General features: G+C 43.2%; 1 protein-coding gene across 1 annotated transcript in view; it reads right to left on the reverse strand.

The window, feature by feature from the left end:
- The window catches only part of LCP1 (lymphocyte cytosolic protein 1), a 48,364-nt gene extending 46,755 nt beyond the window's left edge, over nucleotides 1–1,609 (reverse strand). The window contains exon 1 of the mRNA XM_088051974.1: nucleotides 1,522–1,609. The gene's annotated coding sequence lies outside the window, so the exon portion shown is untranslated. The remainder of the gene's footprint in view (nucleotides 1–1,521) is intronic.
- Nucleotides 1,610–21,202: the final 19,593 nt, after the last annotated feature.

Below are 21,202 nucleotides of genomic sequence, written 5' to 3' on the forward strand. Positions count from 1 at the left end.
CTCAGGAGTGTGCCTGGGCTCCCAGGTTGGGATGCTCACCCTAGCCGTACCCTAACTCCAAGCACAAAGGCAAACATGAGCACCCCAATTCCATCTCCCAGCGGCAGGGGTGTCAGGGTGGGCAGTGAGGTGTCCCCACCAGCCCTGAGCAGCTCCACAGTGCAGACACAGCCATTGCTGCTCCTGCCCAAAAGAGCTCACAGCCCAGCAGGGGAGAGCCCGTGGTTCCACATGGAACACAGATAATGTGTTGTATTTGCTTGTGGTGACGTTTTCCTTTCAACCTCGCACCGCTAAGCACAAAAGCCAATGATGAAATAAATCACTGGAGCACTGTATTGATCCTTGAATGATGATTACATAAAGAAAATTGTAAATGCTTTGGTGTGTATTAAATAATCCCTCTCTGGCACCTATTATGCGTGCTGCAGCCATGCCTTTAAATTCATTTACGCAGCTTCTTTTGAGGAAAGACATCCAAATTTTCCCCTCAGCCTATTCCACTCACTTTACACAGTGGAATACGTGCAAAGGAAGGACAGAAGCAGAGGAAAGAGGGAAATTGATTGCTGCCAGCCTGGTAGGGAAACGCTAACCTTGCAGGCAGGAGACAAACAGCAGAGTCATCTGCAACATGCAAACCAGCTTCTTCATTTCCATAGTGAGGCACAGGAAGTGCCCTTCAGAATTTTTCAAAGCTATAACAGCTATAAAGAAGTTGTCTTTAGTGGGACCCTGTGGACAAAAGCGAATTCAAAAAATAAATACAAAGATTAAATGTGTGAGCCAAGCATTTCTTTACAAACTATGGTGGGTTCACAGAACACAGATGGCAGACCACTCACCAGTCCCTATATGCAACCTCAAGAGAACATTTTCAGTTATCAGAGATGCTAAAAATGCCTTCACTTCAGTATCCCACCCTCACCCCTGCCCTCTCCTGTCTCTCCCTCTGCCCTATCCCGCATTTGTAAGTCACTCTCAGAAGACTTTGTACCCAGCTAAAATTTCTATCACACTGTATCGAATGGGACTTGCTTGAACCAGGACTGCGGTGCCGGGCCTATTTCTCAATGAAATTATATAGCCGAGATTCATTTGAAAAGGTTCGGCTCAGCTCGACCCGGATCGCACGAAGATGCAGCGGCTTTACACCTGCTACCGCATCCAGCACAGCCAGGGCACGGCTGTGCCAGGGCAGAGTGTGACACCGACAGCAGAGCCCCGCTTACCCCCTCCCCGGGCACGGCTGCCAGCCCGCCCCAGCCACCCCGCAGCCTCATCCCGGCACCCCCGGTAAGAGCGGCAACTGCTCCCGGAGGAGCCCGCCTCACAGTAACTTTAATATCTTTTTCGTGAGCACCGAAAGGGGAAAATAATAATAATAACAATAATAACAATAATAACAATAATAACAATAATAACAATAATAACAATAATTACAATAATAATAATAATAATAATAATAATAATAATAATAATAATAATAATAATAATAATAGTAAGGACCACCATCACCACCTCCTCCATCCAGAAGCACAGCTACAGACGATAGTTAGCAGCCAGGAGCGGCGCAGCAACAGGCGATGCCGGGCCGGGGGGCGGGCGCGCTCCCGCAGCCGCAGCCCCTCCGCCCGCTCCCACCGGCGCCGCCGCCCGGGCCCCGCCCAGCCCCTGCGGACACGCCCCGGACACGCCCCGGACACGCCCCGGACACGCCCCGGACACGCCCCGGACACGCCCCGGACACGCCCCGGACACGCCCCGGACACGCCCCGGACACGCCCCGGACACGCCCCGGACACGCCCCCTCGCCGGGAGCGTCCCCGAGGCCAGCCTGGGGTGTGACACGGGGCAGTCACCGCGTGGCTCGGTGAAACCCGCTGTTAAAGGGTACCTGAGTGAGGGGTTCTGCTGCAAGCTGGTACACAGAACAGTGTGTATCGCACAGAACAGGTGCTTTCTGCTCATCAGTGTTAGCCCGGTTTTGATACCGTGCAGCAGAAGGTTCCTGGTACTTGTGCATGGTTAGAGTATAATACAGCTGTGTCCAGGTTTCTCTTGATCCTCATATGTTTGCCGGGAATTGTTTTCCCCCCTTCTTCAGTCCCTGGCTTTGCTCTTCTCCCACAGTGAGGAGCAACCTGGCAGGGCTCCTGAACATCCTTCCTTTGCTCCTGCATCCTTCACCACGCTCAATTTCCTCACTACCAGTTTTCTGTTCTCCCTTCTGCAGCACTGATGACCTTGGTGGCTCAACTGCCTGGTGCCCTGAACTAAATTGCACCCACAGCAGCAACTACAGACATGTTTTTGTGGCACCAAGGTAATGGGTTCAATCCCTGTACGGGCCCCTTCCAACTCAGAATATTCTGTGATTCTCGTCTGGTTTCATTTTGATTTTTAAATAAAATCCCACCAGATACAATGGTCAGCTTTATCTCATGAGAAAATCATGTTCCCTCTCCCTCCGACGTGCTTTTATGCTTTCTCTCTCTAGCAGCTTGAACACCTCTGTTTTTCCTCCCTGCCAGAAGCACTAGTGTTTCTTGTCTACTTTGCTTTTCCTCCACTCCCCCCTCTGAGTCTCCTATTTTTTTCTCATCAGCCTCTATAACTTCATTTTTCCACTTGTGTTTTCACCTCCTTCCCTGTCTCTGAGCTGTGCTGTGTACACTCACTTCAGGAATTCTTCCACTCCACTTCCATCCTAGGCCCTCATTTCTCTCCAGTCTGTCTTCCCCTTGGAATTTTGCAGGCAGTGCTCCTTTGGCATTGGTAACTTAACCAATTCTGCAACCATTCCTCACCACCCTTGATCTGTCAGCCACTTTCAGCAGAGGTTACCTAAAATGAGAGAAAACAAGCACACTTATCTTTAGATGTGTGCCCTAATCAAGTGTGTACTCTGTGTCTTGGTTTTTATCCGTGTTGGATGGAGGCCCAGAGGTTGCCCAGAAAGTCGTGGTGTCTCCATCCTTCAGCACAGATCTGAGTAACCTGCTCAGAGCTTATAGTTCAACCCTGCTGTGAGCAGGAGCTTGGACTAGAGACCTCCTGAGGGATCTTCCAAGCTGAATTACTCCCTGTGCAGTATCTGTGTGGCAGGTGCCAGAAATGTTATCCTGAAGAGGAAAAGACTGGAATGCTAAGCTGGAGTTTATCAAGTACAAGCATAATTATAGAGTGTTTTGCTCCTGTTCCTCAAATTCAACTTCTTTGGCTCTTTAAGAGGTCTTGGAGTGGGGGAGGGAGGAGAGTTATAGTTGTTACTGGTTTGTTTGGTGTTTGTTGGTTTGGGGTTTTTTTTAGATATTATATATTCTTCATTCTGTGCCTCCAGTCTATTGCAAGGATACTGTCCCCAGCCTCTGGTTAACATCAGGAACCATTTTTGTGTTGTTGTACCTCATCTTGTTGTGATGTTTGTCCATTTATTCAAACTCAGCAGGGCTGTAATTGAACTCCAGACTTCCTTTTTAAACTTCCCCCATTTCTTCCTTTCCCCAGCCCCTTGTTTAAGCGCCATTCAAGCCCAGCAGCAAAGTGTCAAGTCTGAACTCATTATTCACACCGGGACTGTCTTTTTTCTTTTCATCACAGTATTTGTTTTATTTTACATCACAGTTTTATATAATGCTGCACTTGATTTAAATTAACCTTGTCCACGTGCAAAATTGCGCTGAAGTCTCAAGTTTATCTACTTTCAAATCAAATTACTGGAGAAAAAAAAATTGCCTAGAGGTGTCCTTGCTTCTAGGTGTATGCAACAGTTTTCTTAATATTTGTAAATTTTTCTGTAAGCTATTAGCTTCTGGTGGCACTTTCAGTTTCTCTTCAATGTCACCTTCATCGGTGCTTTCTCTTCTGTGTTGTCCTTCTGATCCCCAGTTCTTTAGGACTGAGTCTTTATACTGTACAATGTCAAAGATGTTTCCAGCTCTACAGGGAAAAAAAACCTAACCAACACATTCTGCAATTTAGGATATAGATAGTCTTGAAAATTACAGTGACTCAGAGATTTGCTAAAATTGACTACTAATAAGAGGATTTCTGAAACCAAATCAGAGATTCTTTGATTGAAATCAGTGTCATTATATGCATTCATAAACTAATAGGAAACTAGAAAGAAGAATAAAATTACTACTTGCAGATTTGGCTTTTTCCCAGGGTTACTAGTTGCTCTTATTGAAACTGTTTATCCAGCAGAAAGCTGTTTCTGGGAGCTTTCACAACGGCTGGCATGGGGCATTTCTCTATTTTACTGTTCCTCCTTTGGCTGAGGGACTAAAATCTCTAATTGCCTCACCTTTTGTGACAGAGGTCATAGATCTGTAGAATAATAAATCATAGAATTATAGAATATCTTGAAGGGACACACATGGATCATCAAAGTCCAACTCATGGCCCCGCACAGGACCACCCCAAGTGCTGAATAACATTCTTTAATGCAAGCATTTGAAGCTAATAGAATTGGTTTGGGGTTGTTTGCTGTTTTTTAAAAGAATTAGTGTCACTGATTTATATCCTGAAACACTAATGATAACTAGAAAAACTTAAATCTGTCACTAAGAGAACAAATCCCCTTTTTGGCTGCTTCTCATCTTTTATCACCAGCTTTATCTAGGCAGGCATTCATAGGTCAGCACCTTAAACTAGAGGAGATTATTTCTCTTGCTTTGCATTGTGAGATTTGCTCTGATTTTTGAAATAACTTCATTTATCTGTCAGGAACATAGGCTAAGAGGGCAATGGCTGAGCAACCAAAACTGCTCCACAGACTTCTGCTTCCTAAGCTGCTGTCTAAACTGTCTACACCAAGGGAGAATGTTGACAAAGGTAAACTGCACAGGCAGTTTCTGTGGTGAATACTTACAAATGCCAGGTGTTCTCTCAAATTAACACAGAAGAAGACAGATTGGCAGTTCACCCACCAATGCAAAGCAGTGTGAATGAGCCTGCAGTATGACCCATAGGACCTGCGTCTCTTTGGGAGGCTCTTCGTGTAAACTGGGGAAGAGTCCTCTTGGCAGGTCCTGGAAGCTGAGCCTTCCACCTATCAGATTTGAATACTATCCGCTGGATAATTGAGGTGTTCCCCTTAGCTCATCAGAAAATATGAGACATAACATGAAAAACTGCTGGTGTCAAGAAAAATAAAATTGGATCACACGGAGTCAGACCATAGGGGAAGTGAGATATAGCTTGGATTCAGATAAAATGGAAAAAAATGACATTTTGGGGGATGGTCATGCTCTTGTCAGAATATACAATCCTGTGAAAAGAAATATCTTGGCTTATATTATTTTACAGGCATCAGGGATTTCTAATTAAAACAAAGGACTTGCCGTGCAGTATGCTTCAGAAATATGCCTGGCATTTTGTGTGCTTCTTATATAAGTGAATGAAAAGCTCTTTCCAGTTTATATAAAGTAGCTATTCATTAAATATTTAAGGACTAACCTTTAAAAATAAATGCTAAAAACAATAATATGATCTCTAATTATAACATTTTTAACCTAAGTAATATATAATTGAGATGGAAACTAGGCACCACTCCTGAAAACAGATCTGTAGAGAAGAACCCTGGCATCTGTGCAGGTTCACTGACTTCTGTCAACAACCTCAGGCCCCAGGAGCCACTGTAAAAAAAATAGATCTCATAAATTTTACAATTTTTTTTTTTACAGATCAGCACAGTAGAATAAAGTTGTAGCATAGAAAAACAATATATCTGCTCCAGTGTAGTTGAAGGTGCAAAGCTCACCTGAGCATACCTTCAGGGGCAGAGGAGAGACCCAATCTTGACCAATCCAAAGCAGACAGAGGTTTTCCCCACCCATAATTCTTTTTTTTTTTCCTTTTTCTTCTGGTGCTGGAACTCCCCTTGCCTATACTATAACTATAACTTTTGGCCCTTCCTGATGAGGTGGAACAACTGCATGTTATAGGTGGAGTTTTGGTGACTGCAGTCATAAATATAAGGCATGTTCACTTTCCATTTGCATTCTTAGGGGAGCAAAAGTTTACATGCAAATAATGAGGGCATTTGTTACTTCCAGTCAGAATTTACAGTTGCCACCAGAGGTAGAAAGAACATTTGGGTCATCCTCCACCTGCTGAGGCAGCTGTAAAGGCTGTCTGACCTCTGTCAGAGGTCACTCCAGGCATTGTTTCATTGGCAGCCCTTGCTTGAGCCAGGCTCTAGGTAAGCAAGGGGCCCAGCTCAAGTTTGTCTCAACCAGCTTCATCAGCTCTTCATAGACTTAAAGCAAGTCTGACAATTTAGCACATTATCCACCTCGTGACCACAGGCGTGCAAACAACACCTATAAAAAGCATAAGGAATTCTGTGAAGCTGCCTGTGACTGAAGTTCTGTGAAGTGTCTGATCCTGCAGTCACTGTTGAGACAATTTCTAGAAAACAATTCCCTTGTTCCTTCCACAATTCCCTGTTCCTTGACCATGACTGACCTCACTTTTGCAATCACACTTTAAACATGTCTCTTCCATGGTGCTTTTTTTATATGGGATTTTCCTAATTTGCCTTTCCCATTCAGTAGGAGTAGCATGAGGTCTAGGTGATACATGGAACACTGTGGAGCATGAGGGGAGGGGAACACTCACCAAAGGAGCCCCATCTACTTCTCAGGTGAAAGATCTCATTGCACTGGCACATGACGGCTTGCAAATGGATTCAGGATCTCTGAACAGAGACCTGTCAGTGGTACAAATAGCCATATTTCACACACAGGAGAACAAACACTGTTCATTCATTCTTCATTAAACTCAAAAGGTACCTCTGAAAACCTGTCCTTCCTGCTTCTGAGCCAACTCTTCTACTGGATACAACACATCATTCAGTACAGTGTGTAGGAGAACTGCACTTGTGTTGAAAAAAAAGACTAACATATTTTGTGATTGGCAGCACTGAGATGCTTAATTGTTGGTGCATATTCTCTGGACAAGAAAAATGCATATAGGGCATGGAGAATTTCTCACATGATCTTTTTGTCACAAAGGATGCCAGAGGATGCCTCATTATAAATGTCTTTTTTCTCTTATCTTCAGCAGGAAGGCTTTTTGGACAACTATCCTGCTAGAGCAGTGAAGAGTACAAATAATGAAAATGGAAAAGAAGGGTCTGGCAGTTGTCAAGGGCTGGTCAGGCAAACAGACATTTCCCTCAGCAATGAACATGTATTTCAGAGTCTCTTCAAAATCCAACGTAAAATACAACCCAGACTTCATCAGATTTGCCATGGTCAAGTGCAAATCCAACTCAAATCCAACTTCTTCAGACACAGCTGAAGCCTGGCAATGCACAGCCTGTTTGACCACATTTATTCTTGTTTTATATGCTTCCAAAAGAGGTATGCCTATCTGCTTAGCCAAGATAACATCCATGGGCAAATACACTTGCAGCCCATAACTACAGGTTTGCATGAATTGACAAGAGGTTTGATTCCCTCCAAAGCAAGTTTCCCAAGAGACCAGAATGATGATAGGTACTTCCCAAATCTAGTTCATAAGAATAACAATCCTGGGTGTTGGTCTTTGCCAGGCACAGCTGCAAGCCTTCCTGTCTACATAGGCAGCAAAATGTCAAACCAACTACTTTGAATGGTGCTGACATAACTGGGGTTGAATTACAATTTCACAATAGGTGCAGTGCTGGGCAAGTGCCATGAAAATTATGCAGGATGCATCAGAAAGAAGATGAGACACAGTAAAGGTGCAGAGGAAATGGCAAAAGGGGGTGAGACAAAAGAAAGAATAAATAAACAGTGGAAAATTTAAGGCAAGACTACTACAGAAAAAAAAACTACGTAAATCAGTTATCCCTACAGCTACTCTAATATTAAAGTTAATATTAGTTGTAAATCATTCTAAGCACTTCATTTTCAGTGGAAGGGTAAGAAATACAAGATCACTTTTCTGTCAATGAGGTTACAATTCCAAAAGATACTTTAAATGAAAGCTGCTATTGACTCTTGAACACAGCAACATGAGCAATGCATCTTTAAGGAATATACCCTGAAGGCTAAAAGCAATTTTCTGCTACAAGAAGCAACACAACACTTCCACTTGGGACCTAGACATCAGTTTTTCCTCAGACTATCTTGTTCATACTACATCTCTTGAATGTTTCACAGCTACCAGTGAGAATGTCTGAATTGGATTTTCATTTTTTCTGGAAATGTTTTTTCATCTTTACAGCCACATGTTGTGGATTTTTGTTTACACAAAGAAGGATTTTCATTTAGGTTTTTAATTTTAATTAAATACAGACAATGCTTGCTTACTCTGACTATAGTTATCTGTTGCTGTTACTACCCTGGGAAATCTTCAGCACTGAAGCACTGTTTTCCTTGCAAAGCAGATGCCAGGGATATAAGAAAATTCTGAACTCCAATGCAATACATAACTTCTCTTTCATTATAGCCATCTTCATTATTTACACTCACCTATGTCTTTATTATAACCCTTAGATTTTGTCATATATATTGGAACCCTTAGATTTATATTTGATAATACTACAGGGATTAATAGGTAGCGTACGTTGCCTAGATACACTTAATTGTGTGTCTGTTGTGAAAATGATTAAGTTCTGGTTTATATAGAACTAGATGGCAGATTATATATATTAAAGTGTATTTGAAATTATATAAGGTAATAGTTAAATATTATCTCAGGATCTATGCAGTTTGAGACAGTGCATGTAACAATAAGAATGCAGAATCAGTGTTCTCCTGTCAGAGTTTGTATAAAGCTTCCTACAGCTAGAAATTAGCTGTTAGAAGCTAACATTAGTTAGAAATGAAATTATGAATTTGATAAAAGAGCAACAAGCTGAAGAAGAGTTTCTGTGCCTGGGTTTTGGAAATGTTTTGGATTGCATGTTTGAATGGTTTGGATCCTCTCTAAAGGATGACTATAGTCCAGGACTTGACTAGCTGAGTGAATATATCCAGTATGCCTTAGGAAGGTTACAGAGGGAGGTCTTAAAACAGTTGAACAGCATGGGAGAGTGGTACTTTATGAAGCTGATTCAATTTATATGTCTCTTTTGGGCCTACTTTTTGTTTCATCTTCCAGACTTGACCCCTTTAATGGTTACCTTTGTCTGCCTTAATCTGTCATTCAAGAACTTACTCTTCTTTCCTATACAGGTGTGTGCTGCTTATTTTCCATATCTTCACAGAAGTCATGTAAAGCTGAAATTTTACAGTTTAGTAATAGATGTAAAGCTTTTGCCTGGGCAAAGACTATCTTTGGACAACAGAGTTGTAGATTCAGGCTGGAAGGGAGTTCTGACCAAACCCCACCCAGAGCAGCACCAGTTTAGACCTTCAGATATCTCCCTCAGGAGCACAGGACTCTTGACCTAAAGAAATAATCCAGTATTTTCCCAAACTTCTTAAAAATGTGATCCTCACCCTCTCTGCTTTTCTGACTCATCATGTGTATAGAGCCAATTATATAAGACTATAAAATGTTAGAAAAGTTACTTAAATTAAGGTACTTCTAGCAGACCTCTGTTTTGAAAACTTTCAGTACTTCTTTTGTGAGCTGCAGAGCAGGACTAGATGACTTCCAGAGGTCCCCTTCAGTCTGTACTTTTCTGACTCCATGATTCTCTGTCATTTCTAATTTAATTTCTAATTCATCATTCTATTTTATTTCTTTGTAGGTTGTTTTTATTAGAAGATCTCTAGTATTTGGATGTTGCCTATGATGATACTAACTTTATTCCTAATGACATCAAGAACCTCAGGTACATTAACAATGGAAAATGAAAACAGATCTGTATATCATAATGCTCTGGACCATACTTGGATATTAATTGTGCCACTGAGTAAGTTTGAAAGATTCACTGTCCCCTCTCCCCCTTCTTAATCCTGTCCTATGGGAAAGTCTCATTGAAACAGAAACAGTAGATGGTAATTGCAAACCAGGAGCAGCTATGGGTAGTGTAGACCCAGCCACTCTTTGCAAGAATCTTGACGATAAGTTGAATATTCCTGTGCAAAATATGATCATTCCCTCAATTGACCATATGTGTTCACATACTCTTGATTTATATGATAAGGAAAGAGAAGATGTATATATAAACCATGTATGGGGTTTTTTTAAGCAGTGTGAAGTGTTGGTGAGATAAAAATTTAAATGGGGACCCACCCAATAGAACCTGTAGAAAAAAAAAATATTCATATGAGACTTTTTCTTTGCTGACCTTAATGTCGATGCTATCTGCATATATATGTCTAATACATTCAGATGCCCACATTCCTGTTTTTCCAGATAACCCAGGTATTTAAACTGTCATTAGAAATGTACTGTACATACAATTGTGTCTAGAACTTAAAGTGCACTATGAAAAACACATAGCATTTTTTATGTACATACCAGATTGGTTTATTAATTCACCAAATAGGAATTAGGACAACAGTAATGTGGTCAAGGCTGGATATGGTGTGAAGAGCCTAAAAAAGCCTAGTGATATCTCAAGTTACTTAAAAATTGTGTGTTTGAACTCTGCAAAGAACCAACCCTCTTCTTTGCCAAGATTTTGAATCTTCCACTAAAATTCCTCCAATCAAAAAATAGCTTCATACACCCTTTGTTCCAGAATAAGAATATGCAGAATTAGCCCAAAAAGCTCACTCATGTGGCTGCTATTTACTTCTCCAGAGAAAATACTTCTCCAAAAAGAAAAATGCCTAGATATTAAAGACAGAAAACAAAAAAAAAATATTGGATGAGTAATACAGAAATATGTCCTATTTCCTTGCCTCCCCCAAGAAGTATTGTGAGCAAGAGATGACCCCCAGTCAAAAATTGTACAGGTATTAGGAGAGTGGAAGTTCATGAGTGGTCCATTCTTTCACATGAAATGAATGTTGATCAGAGGTGGCCATTGCACAATATGGGTTATGTCATGGTTTGCTCAAATCCAGATATCAAGTGTAACGGAATGACCGTGAAGCCACTTTTAAGGGAGATTTATCAGGCATGCAAATATTTCCTTGTATCTGAGGTTCCTAGGATTTTACACTGCCACCTGTCCTCCAAACAAATGTGTGTTACCTCTTCATGTTGTGGCCGTGTGTCAAGCCAGTCTGTTCAGAGCAGGGATGGAGCTGAGGCTCACAGCTGAGATGAAATTATGTCAGCTCCATTTCTGGGAATTGCAGAATCATTTTCTCCCCTCTTTCTTCACCTCACTCCACTGTACAGCACATCTTTCTATTTTTGGCATGCCTGCCTCCTTCCCCACGGGAGCCATGCAGACTCTGCATTAAGGCCAGAGTAATTACTTCTCTGCAGTGGTGTGGGCCTACGCTGAAGCGGAGCTGGAACTTTTAAGCACCTTCTCTAGTGATGAACCACAGCCATTTTGAGGCCAGATAATTTCTTTAATCTGCATTTGTGAGTGAGGAGGTTGAGCTGCTGTGGCTGTGTGCACATACTTTTAGAAGGATGACGCAAAGTTTATGACCCAGTTTGTTCTCCACCATAGTTTTACTGCCTGTGATTGCTGCAGTGGACCTTGATATGGCAAAGGACTTCAGCTCATCATTACAGGAACATACTTAGATTTGGAAGACTTCCCTTTTGTTTCCATGCTTCCTCATCATTATAGTACAGAAACCTCATGTCTCAGACTGAGCCTTGTCTCCTATGCCTTGTGGAAAGTGATCTGGATTGCAGCAGAGGAACTGTGAATGGGATAAAATAGTTAAGAAATGCAAGATCTCATGTTATGTTATTCTGTTGTACAACCTGGGACTCAGCTGGAGCAGTGATGGTATCAGTGCTTTCAACTCTGAAAGGTCTGTTTGGTATCAATGTATATATAGTTGAATCAAAATGAAAGGCAGATTCATCCATATGTAAAATCAATGAAGTTATATGCTGACCCTGTGTTTCCTCCAGTGATACTTGGAGAGGGATCAGATTTTTTTGCTCTGCCAGCACTATGTCATTTTACATCATACGGCTCATCATTGCTTTTAAAAAAAAATAAAAAAAATATATAACTTTATTCCTGGACCACAAATTACATACAGGACCTATTCATCAAAACTGCAACGTTTTTGCAAGCTATAGAAGGTCTTGCAAATAAATCTTGGTATTTCTTGTAAACACATTTTGTTTACTGTAGGAAGAAAACCTGTATTTTTAATGAGTTGCAGTCCCCAAAGCTGAAATGTCTGATGTTTTTCTAAACACTAAGACTTCAAACAAACAAAACCACATTGCCTAAGTGCCTTAGATAGCCTGCAACAGAACAGGGATCAGAGCTCCAACTTCTGATTTGCCACCTCTTAACCACCATACTGCTCAGTAAGGGCTTAGTTGGCTCTTCCTGTTGTTTCCCACATGGTATCTGTACCAGTGATACAGCATACAAACATAGTGAGACTCAAATGCTTCTTTAATTTTAAAAAATCAATCCCCTCTGATTTTATTACAATTCACTTAACAAGACAGATGATTATTAAGTGTGATGTATTTTCACATCTTTAGTTAAATTACAAAATTCAGCATTTTTTCACAGCTACAATTGAAGGGGTTTGTTCTGATCTCTGTAACAAACATTGTACTTTTTCCTATTCCAAGGCAAACATTTTCTATATGGAAGGATTTATACCATAGGTGTGTAACAGACTTTGGGCCCTGATGCACTGAATCCAGTGCCTGAGTCTTCCCTGGCTGTGGAGCACTCGCAGCTACAACCTGGACTGTACAGGAGAAAGGGACTTCCCAGTATGACCCTATGGGACTTGCCCAAACCTGGTGTTTTCATAACCTTCAGCTGGAAGTGCCTTGGTTTTGCTGTGTCTCTTGATTGTCAATAATGTAAATTGTCTTAAAAGTCAATATTTGACTAGAGGCTGGAAAGTCTGGAAATGCCTTTTCACAAGTGCTGGATACACAGCACGATAAAGGCAGATGGGACTCTGAGAGAGAAGAGGGAAATGCTAAGGGAGAGATGAAAAACTGATGACACAGGCCTTCTTTGTATCCAAGCACTCCTATGCACAGAGGTACACCTCTGTCCCAGTGATGGGACAGATTATATGTCCCAAATCGTTGCTGGATAAATTGCATCAGTAACATCAAGGACAGAGCTCTACACATGGGCCTCCTGCTTGTATAAGAATTGGGCCACAAAGGCAGGTCAGCCTTCTGCACTGCCTGTCTCTCTGGCCCCATGAATCTTGCATGCCTGATGATGACTGTGTAGCCTTAGTAGCCCCCATTTCTCTCCCCATCAGCCCTTCTTCTTTCCCCCACACATCACTTTTTTCTTTCTGACCTGTGGCTGGTGAGCTCTGCTCCACTATGGTTACAAGGAGTGAAACCACCTCAGCCCCAGCCAAAGGAGGAATGCTTTTCACATCCTGGTGAGTGCTCCAACCTCCACTCAGCTGTGCAGACACTGTTTCCCCTCCTCCTCCTCAAACTCGAGCAAACTCAGTGTTGTCCTTGTCCCACAGAACAGTGACCCACCTGTGTGTGCAGCAGTGAGTCTTCAAGTCCCTTGAGGAGCTGCAAGGACAATTTAGGTGTCTGTGGACAAAGGCCAAACCAAGGATGCTGTAAGGCTTCAGCTTGTTAGCACACCCAAAATCTTGTTTCTGTGGAGCTGAAGGATGGAAGTAACTTAGTGACTCTTTCTCCTCTTGCTGTACTAATCACAGTAAAAACTCAGCTGCTTGTTTCTGCTGGGATTTTCACTGGAGTCATTAATCTCAGTACAGGTACCCAGCTACAGGCTGCCAGAAATAGGGATAGACAGCAGTGGGGACTGGGAGTGAAATTAGAGACTTTTGAATGCAGAAGCAGAAAATGATGTAGCAGAAAGAGAACTGCAAGAGGAAATTCAGTGTTTTAACAGAACTCATGGGCATTACAGTGAAGAGAAAAAACCTGAAGGAGTTTTTGCAAATGATAATAAGGATTATTCAAACACAGAAAACAGAGAACTGTGTCGCTTGCAAGATTGCCATTGGCTAAGTATTAAAGCTTCACATACAGAGAAGAATGCCTAGTATTGAAATTCCACAGCAGTTTCAATGCCTACCATGGAACAGGTAGTCTGAATAACCACTCCATGATTTTGAGAGGAACAGAAAAGAAAAAGCTCCATGGTTCAGAAAGAATTTTCTTGTTCTTTAAAGTCATTTGGGATTGATGTCATTCCAGAAGATCTGAGCATGCTGAGGAATGTGTGGCTGAAATTCCAAATAACCCAGAAACTAGCAAGATGCCCAGTAAAATTAACAGTGACCTTTGGCTTTGTCTCACCTGTTGCTGGCTGCTCATGGTGAGGAAAATGAACTCTGCACTGCAGAGTACAGTACAGAGCACAAAGTACAGCAGGTGCTTCTGCAAAGGGGCGTGCAGGCATAGATGAACACAGACATGTGTGACCTTCTGTGCTCTGGGTTTGGAGTTGGCTGGCAGAGAAGGAGCTGTGAGCTGCAGTGACATTTTCCTCCATGCTACTGGAGTAGTAGTAGTAGTAGTAGTGGTGGGAGTAGTAGTAAGAATATCTCAAGTGCAGCACTGCTTCACTCTCTACCTTCTTAGTGAGAGTTTGGGCTGTGCCAGGCACAGGGAGGAACCACCACGTGTCAGATCCTGCCTGAGCAGATATGCTTTTAGGGAACAGTAGTCCTGTGTCTTCCAAAGGAAAAAAAACGTTCCCTAACACTGAGCTGCTCTAGGGATAACTTTAAAAATTTTATTCCTTTATTTTAGGAACGGCTGTAAAGCTTTCCAGGATTAATAGTCTCCAGACTGAAAGAGTTCCAAATGCATTCAGGATTTCTGGCCCAGGCTCCCGGCCTCTGTGCCAGGCTCCAGGGGCGGAGGGATGTACCCTGCATTGCTAACGTGGCAGCAGCAGAGAGAGCTGGCATTCAGTGCGTCTTTCCCAAAACGTGAATAATACGAGGAATTAAGGGAATATAGGAATAGAAGTGGGCAAGCTTGGAGGAATGAGAAGGTGCCAAGCTGGATGTGAGCACATGGTACAGCTGTGTCCTGCAGCCGCTGGAGCTGCTGGGGGTGTGGGCATCGCTTCCTCGGGGGGATCCTTCGCTCGTCCCGGGCTTGGTGCGGCTCTGCAGACCCCCCTTAGGAGCAGAGAGCAGTACGAGCACAGCAGTGCAGCCCGGCTGAGGTCAGCACTCCGATTCTGCCCCTGGTTCTGGGCAGGGTTTGCAGCTTGTGTGGCTCCAGCTATACCGAGGCGTGTTTGCTGAGCCGCGTTTGTCTGTCTGTCCTCGCCGTCCCACCGCAGCCGTGTACAGCCAGCCCCCTCTAGTGGCACTTGTCCCGCCAGGTTAGGATGCTTCTTGAGACTGGACTCGGGTTTCATTCTTTTTTAAGTTTTCTACTACATTATACAGCATGGTGCGACGAGATAGTGACATAGAATCACAAATTCAGAGAGATTTAAGCTGTTTGACTCGCCCGCAGTCTCTCTTACCTTGCATATGGAGTAATTCACCAGCAGAAGTTTCTGTGGTGGAGTGAAATGAAAATCATCATCAAAGCTGCTGCTTGGGAATACACAGCTCTTCAGTTCAGCACTAATGCTTCTCTCATCTCCTCTGTGAAAGCCTTCGAACCTCATTTGCCTTCTTCTTCATCCAGGCCACTCCCCAACCCCCCCATTTACATCTTTAAAATACAAAGCTAGTGTTAGACGAGATCCATCTCCTGAAACTAAACTTGAGCATTTTACTAGCAGTATTTATTGCAGTGTAGCTTAGGGCACCTGACCCACATGCTGGACCATAGACATCATATTTTGCATGTGATGGCCTACATAGAGAGCTCATGCTTAAACAGAAGATTGGAAAAGATTAAAATTGCAGCCAGTTTGTGCTGGAGACCTCAGTTTGATTTTTCCACTAACTCACGATTTTGAAATTGTGTACTCTGGAGGCAGAGGACAAAGTTTTGATGAGGTTAAAAGTTGTTTCTTTTCTTGTTTTATCAGAAGATCACTAAAAATACAGTTCTGACTTTCACATCATGTTTAGATAGTGCAGAAATTACTTGCTACTGGGTGATAAATACACAGAATTCTTGCTTCTCAGATGTGGCCTGATTTGAGACAAGGTATTGTTTAGTCAAAGCTAAAATTGGCATTTCTTGATTGTATTGCACTGTGCCCTGCTCCTTTGAACATGTGTCTGTGTGTGTGTGTGTGTGCACATGTAAAAGCAGGTGTGTGCAGACATACTTGTACAGGCAGGCAGGGCGAGAGGGGAAGGAAGCATTTTATTGCAAATCCTTTCTCAACTCACAGCTCTGGTCAGCTGAAAGGAGCTGTAAGCATGCAGTTATTAGGACAGTGAAGCAAGACACCCCAAGAGCTCTTGCCTTTGCATGTTGAGGGTAAGGTAGCTGTGAGTGACATACACTCATGCACAGATTTTGCACAGCCAGTGGGGGGAATTAGGGCCACAGTTAATAACTGCAGCATGTCCTCTCCCATGGCTTTCAGAGGAAAAGCCAATGATTGAGTATTGTCTACTGCATTCCTGGGTGGTGTGGCTACACCTGTGGCATTTTGTACCTGTAAAGTACAGACAGGTTTCTAGGCCAACACACAGGGCTGATCACTGGACCAGCTGGAGCATGCAGTGTGGTTTCCTGCTCCATTCTGGTGTGTATTCTCCTCCCAGGAAACAACCATTTGTTGCAGCCCAGTTGTGTGTTAGGCAAGCACAGGAAAGATGTCTGTGTTGGGGGAATGAAGTGGAGCTTACAAGAGAAAAAGCTGCAACTATCTGTGCTTAACAGCACTGGGATGTTGCCCCATCACATTTACAAAACCCCCAACAGACTTGCTCCTGCTGTTCTGTACGTTTGCTTTTCACTTTTATCTGCTCCCTGTTCTGTCTTCTCACTGAGCTCAGCACACTTGGCTGTTTCTGTCACCTGCAACACCCCCATCTCCTGTGCCATCTACAGTGTCATTTGGAGGACAGCTGAGGAAGAATCTTCCAGCTCTCGTGATGAGAGGAAAGCTGAGGTTTCTGCTTAATTGATTGACACTGGTGGGAAGGGAGGTAAACAGATACAAGTCACTGCTTTCCTCATCCTGTGAACTGTGCCAAGTCCTTTTGGAGGTCAAGGCACATCTTTCTGATCAACATATAAAACACACAACTCTTCATTCATTTCTTGTCACAATCCTAGGGCACTGCACAGGGTATAAAATTTATGTGGTGTTTTATTTTTCAGTATAGAGTTGCCTGTGTCTGAGAAGCCCAGAATCAGGCATGAGGACATAACTACCTGCAGGCACATGGCTGACCATCAAATAGCAGACTGGCCACCTGGGGTTTCTACAAGCAACTTGCAACCCTCACACATAACTAGAAGCTCAAGCCAATGTATAAATTCCACTATTTCCTGCAGCCCCAGTGCATGAACTAACACAGAGAGGGTAATATGCCACTTGCTTGAGTGGGATCCTCAGCCCTGTCTTTCTGCATGACACTGAGACCTCTTTCTCACTCTGTGACGCACAGGTCACAGATGTCGAATGTCAAATGTTGAAGCACTGTGTGTCACAGTACAAATCCAGGGGGTTGATCCACTCCCCCTCCTTGCTTCATTCTGATGCCTGCTTAGCAGAGAAGGGGGAGGGGGAAACTTTTTTTTTTTGCAAAAATAAGGAAATTCCTAGGTCATTTCTTATTTCACTGGGGTAGAAACAGAAATGATTCAATGTCAGCAACTTCCATCTTCTTCCTTCCCCTGACTCAGAACTCTGAAGAGAAGTCCTGTGAAGCCTTAAGCCATCTTTTCTTTGCACAGGGTTTTGCACACATCCTTGGTCAGACAGGACAAGTTAGCAGCAAACAGTAAATACCAGCTGCCCTCTACCCTGGTGTGAGCAGTGCATGAAATGATCTAGAGCAAAGCAAAGGGACAGGACCAGCTGGTAGGTTTTTATGCCATCTGCTGTCAAATGTGGATGGTAGGCCTTGTTTGAGAAATCTACCCTTAGGCACTGGTTTGAGTATTTGTTTTCCTGGCAAGATCCAGTGCATATAAAAGACTGACAACAGCACCCTAAGGACAGTCTGATACTGTGGTACATGTGATCATAGCCCAGCTTTGAAGACAAAAGAAGTGTTATTTCATGATGCATAATAAATGGCATTTGTAGATCTAGAGTGCTTATGATTTCCTGGATTATGAAGTCTGAGAATTTGACAGTCAGGTTTTTTTTTCACTCAGACAAAAGCACGTGCTTGTGCTCTTTCATCAACGTGAAGTGGGAAAAAAAGTGTGAGCTACATCTTACATCAGAAAGAGGTTTCCTCCTGCAAACTTGAATTCTGAATTCCTTTGACTGAGAAGCTATGTAGGTGAGCAAGGGTCGTAGGGAAACAGAGTCATGGTTTAGTTGTTGACATATGTTTCGGGCTTCATTGGCAGGTCAAGTTGGAAGAAAGGATAAGTGGTGAAAATGTACCCAGGAGAGAGCAGTGTGGATTTCAGTCCTGAAGAAAGTGAAGGCTCTTAGTAATAGTCAAAGGCTTATTCAGGTGATATGTGCTGGAAAATATGAGTTCTTCGGGCTGCTCCTCTGGAGGTGGAACAAGGAGAGAGAGCAGGAGAGTGCTTGGGCCTGAGCTGAGTGCCCAGAGGAGACAGTGGCTGGAGGCAATAAGCTGCAGGGACCAAGATGCACCTTCTTGGCAGGAAAGGCGAGAAAAGGAAGAATTGCTGAAGGCTCCAGACAACCACTGGTGGCAGATGCCAGAAGAAGAGGGAGAAAATGCCAGGGAGAAAAGGTGTGGTTGTGGGAGCTAGGAATCCCTGGAAGGTAGGAGTCAATGAGGTATCCACAGAAACCTGGAGATGAAACGATAGGGTAGGATGGCCTGGAGAGTTTCCCTGTGGAAAAGAGGTCTAGAAAGATAAAAATGTAAGGAAAATTGCTGGGAAAACATGGGAATAATGTCATCATGTTCCTTTGCTGAGCACTCAGCACAGTGTTGAGACAAGACTGCCATGGAGATGGGCCTTGGACCCAGCATCAAAGGCCTGATCAGGATCCAGTAGATGGACTGTTTGTGGATTTCCCCATCTCCTGGCTGGAGTAATTGGTAGATTGATGCAAGGAAACATCTTGGCCATCAGCAGCCAGCACCTGCTGGAGCAGCAGGTGTGCACGTTTGCTGTGTGAAAGGGGAAGCACATGTGTAAAGCAGCCAGAACGCAATTTTGAAATAGGAAGTGTGTGGGATGTGCTGGTAGCTATTTCTGCTTTCCCATCAGTCTGACAGATGCAGAAATCCTGGGGATTTTGGTTAGGGGAATCCAGTCTGTCCAGCTCTGCCCCTGGCCTTGTGCCTGACTGCTGGGACCTACAGAAGGAGCCCTACAGTGGATGCAGTGCTGTTCAGCAAGGAGAGTGAGCCAGGCGTCTTTGAAGGCAATTCAAGAGGAGGCTGGGGCAACCAGAGTTCTTTGTTCAGCGCTCTTGAGAGGGACAGTTGATGAGTAGTGCTGCTAACACATTGACTAATACATTGATGAAACATAATCCAGTTTTTCTTCACTGTAGGGAAGAGACAGTCTCTTCAGCCTTCTCTGGGCATTTCATCCTTTCTGGGAAAGTCTGTCTCCATCACTGTTGTGTCTCTCGGGGTTAGAGATGCTCCTCTCTGCTCAACCTGATGGTCTGCATCTGGCATGTGCTTCCTCAGGGCTGTTTAAGCCTTAGCTTAAACATTTTGCATTTTGCTACCCACACTTTTCTCTAATTACATGTGATCTCACCCCATCATATTTTTCTACTTCAGTGACTTTTCAGTCTTTTGTTACACTTCTAAGTAGCCCTGTGGCTCTGTTTCAGTCATAGACCACAAATACTTTTTCCAGTGTGACACAGCACAACATGCTGGCCATGTTAATGCTGTGCTAACCCAGGAAAATGCTGTGCCAAAGTATTTTCCTGTGAGAAGAGTATTTCAATTGCAACAAGATGTTATTATAGGTCAAATTAGCTTTTAGGAAATCCTCTGCTATAGAAACATGGATATATCCTCTGTGCTAAGACATAAATTAATACATTCTTTTGCCTCGTCCATGAAATGCGTAGGAGGCCTAAAAACATCCTATTCCAGTAAAACCATTCCAGCTTTTCGTTTCACCTTCTGAGAACTCAGGGAGGGGGAGCTGGATTCACAGTGACTCTTGGACAGAGATGAGAGCAAAGTAAAATGGCTCCCAGGTGAGGCATATAAATTCTCCTTTCCCACATCATGCTCCTTGATGGACAACAGCAGCATTTTGGCAGTCACTGACTTGCTTTGAAGTGACCACAACACCACATTATTGCTAGTTTATGCAAGGCACTCTGATCCCATTCTTGTAGGAAATGCTTCTTGGTGTTGTCTCCTAAGGCAGCAAGCAGGTCTTCCTAAGGATGTGACAGCACTTTTTCGTCTCTTCAAGCTGGCAACACCTCAAGAGATTTGCTTCTCTCTTTTATTTTTTTTTCCTCTCCAAACATCTTCCTTAGTATCATCCTTAACTTTTATGGAATAGCAAAAGTACTTTATTACATTATTTGTTTTATCACTAAGACATTCATCTGGGCTGTAAGGAGGCAAAAATGGCTTAGAAAGTGAATAAAACAAGTAGGCCTAGGAGAAGAGGGGCTGGTAACATTGGAGTTTTACGTTTCATGTTGCCTCTATGGAAAACTGGAAATGCCTTGACTAAAATAGCAGAGAAAGGAATCCAAGAGGAACTGCTCCTGCTGCTGCTGCTGGGGGAAGTAAAGGGGGTCAGATAATTTCAGATAAGTGACACAAGGGCAGTGGGTGCAGCTGTCAAAAATCAGTCCAGCTCAACTCCTGCAACTGTCCAAACAGCTCCATGAGCATCCAAACACTGCACTGTTCACAGCATCAGCAACACAGTGTTGGGACAAGACAGGCACTTGAATAAAATGATGTTGCCAGCTAAAAGTTCACATTGAAACATGTTCCACAAGCATTTTGCTCTGTTCTCTGGGCTCTCTTGAGCAAGCATCTGTCCATCATTCAAGCTGACTTCATCATTTCTTATTTACAGGCAGATGCTGGCAGGAAACTGGAATCAAGATGCTCTGACTAGGGCAATTCTCAGCCTGAGGAAAAGA

This window comes from Pseudopodoces humilis, chromosome 2, assembly GCF_049639895.1.
Source record: "Pseudopodoces humilis isolate 2021_Gansu_Grassland_sample_001 chromosome 2, ASM4963989v1, whole genome shotgun sequence".
Taxonomy (NCBI): Eukaryota; Metazoa; Chordata; class Aves; order Passeriformes; family Paridae; genus Pseudopodoces; species Pseudopodoces humilis.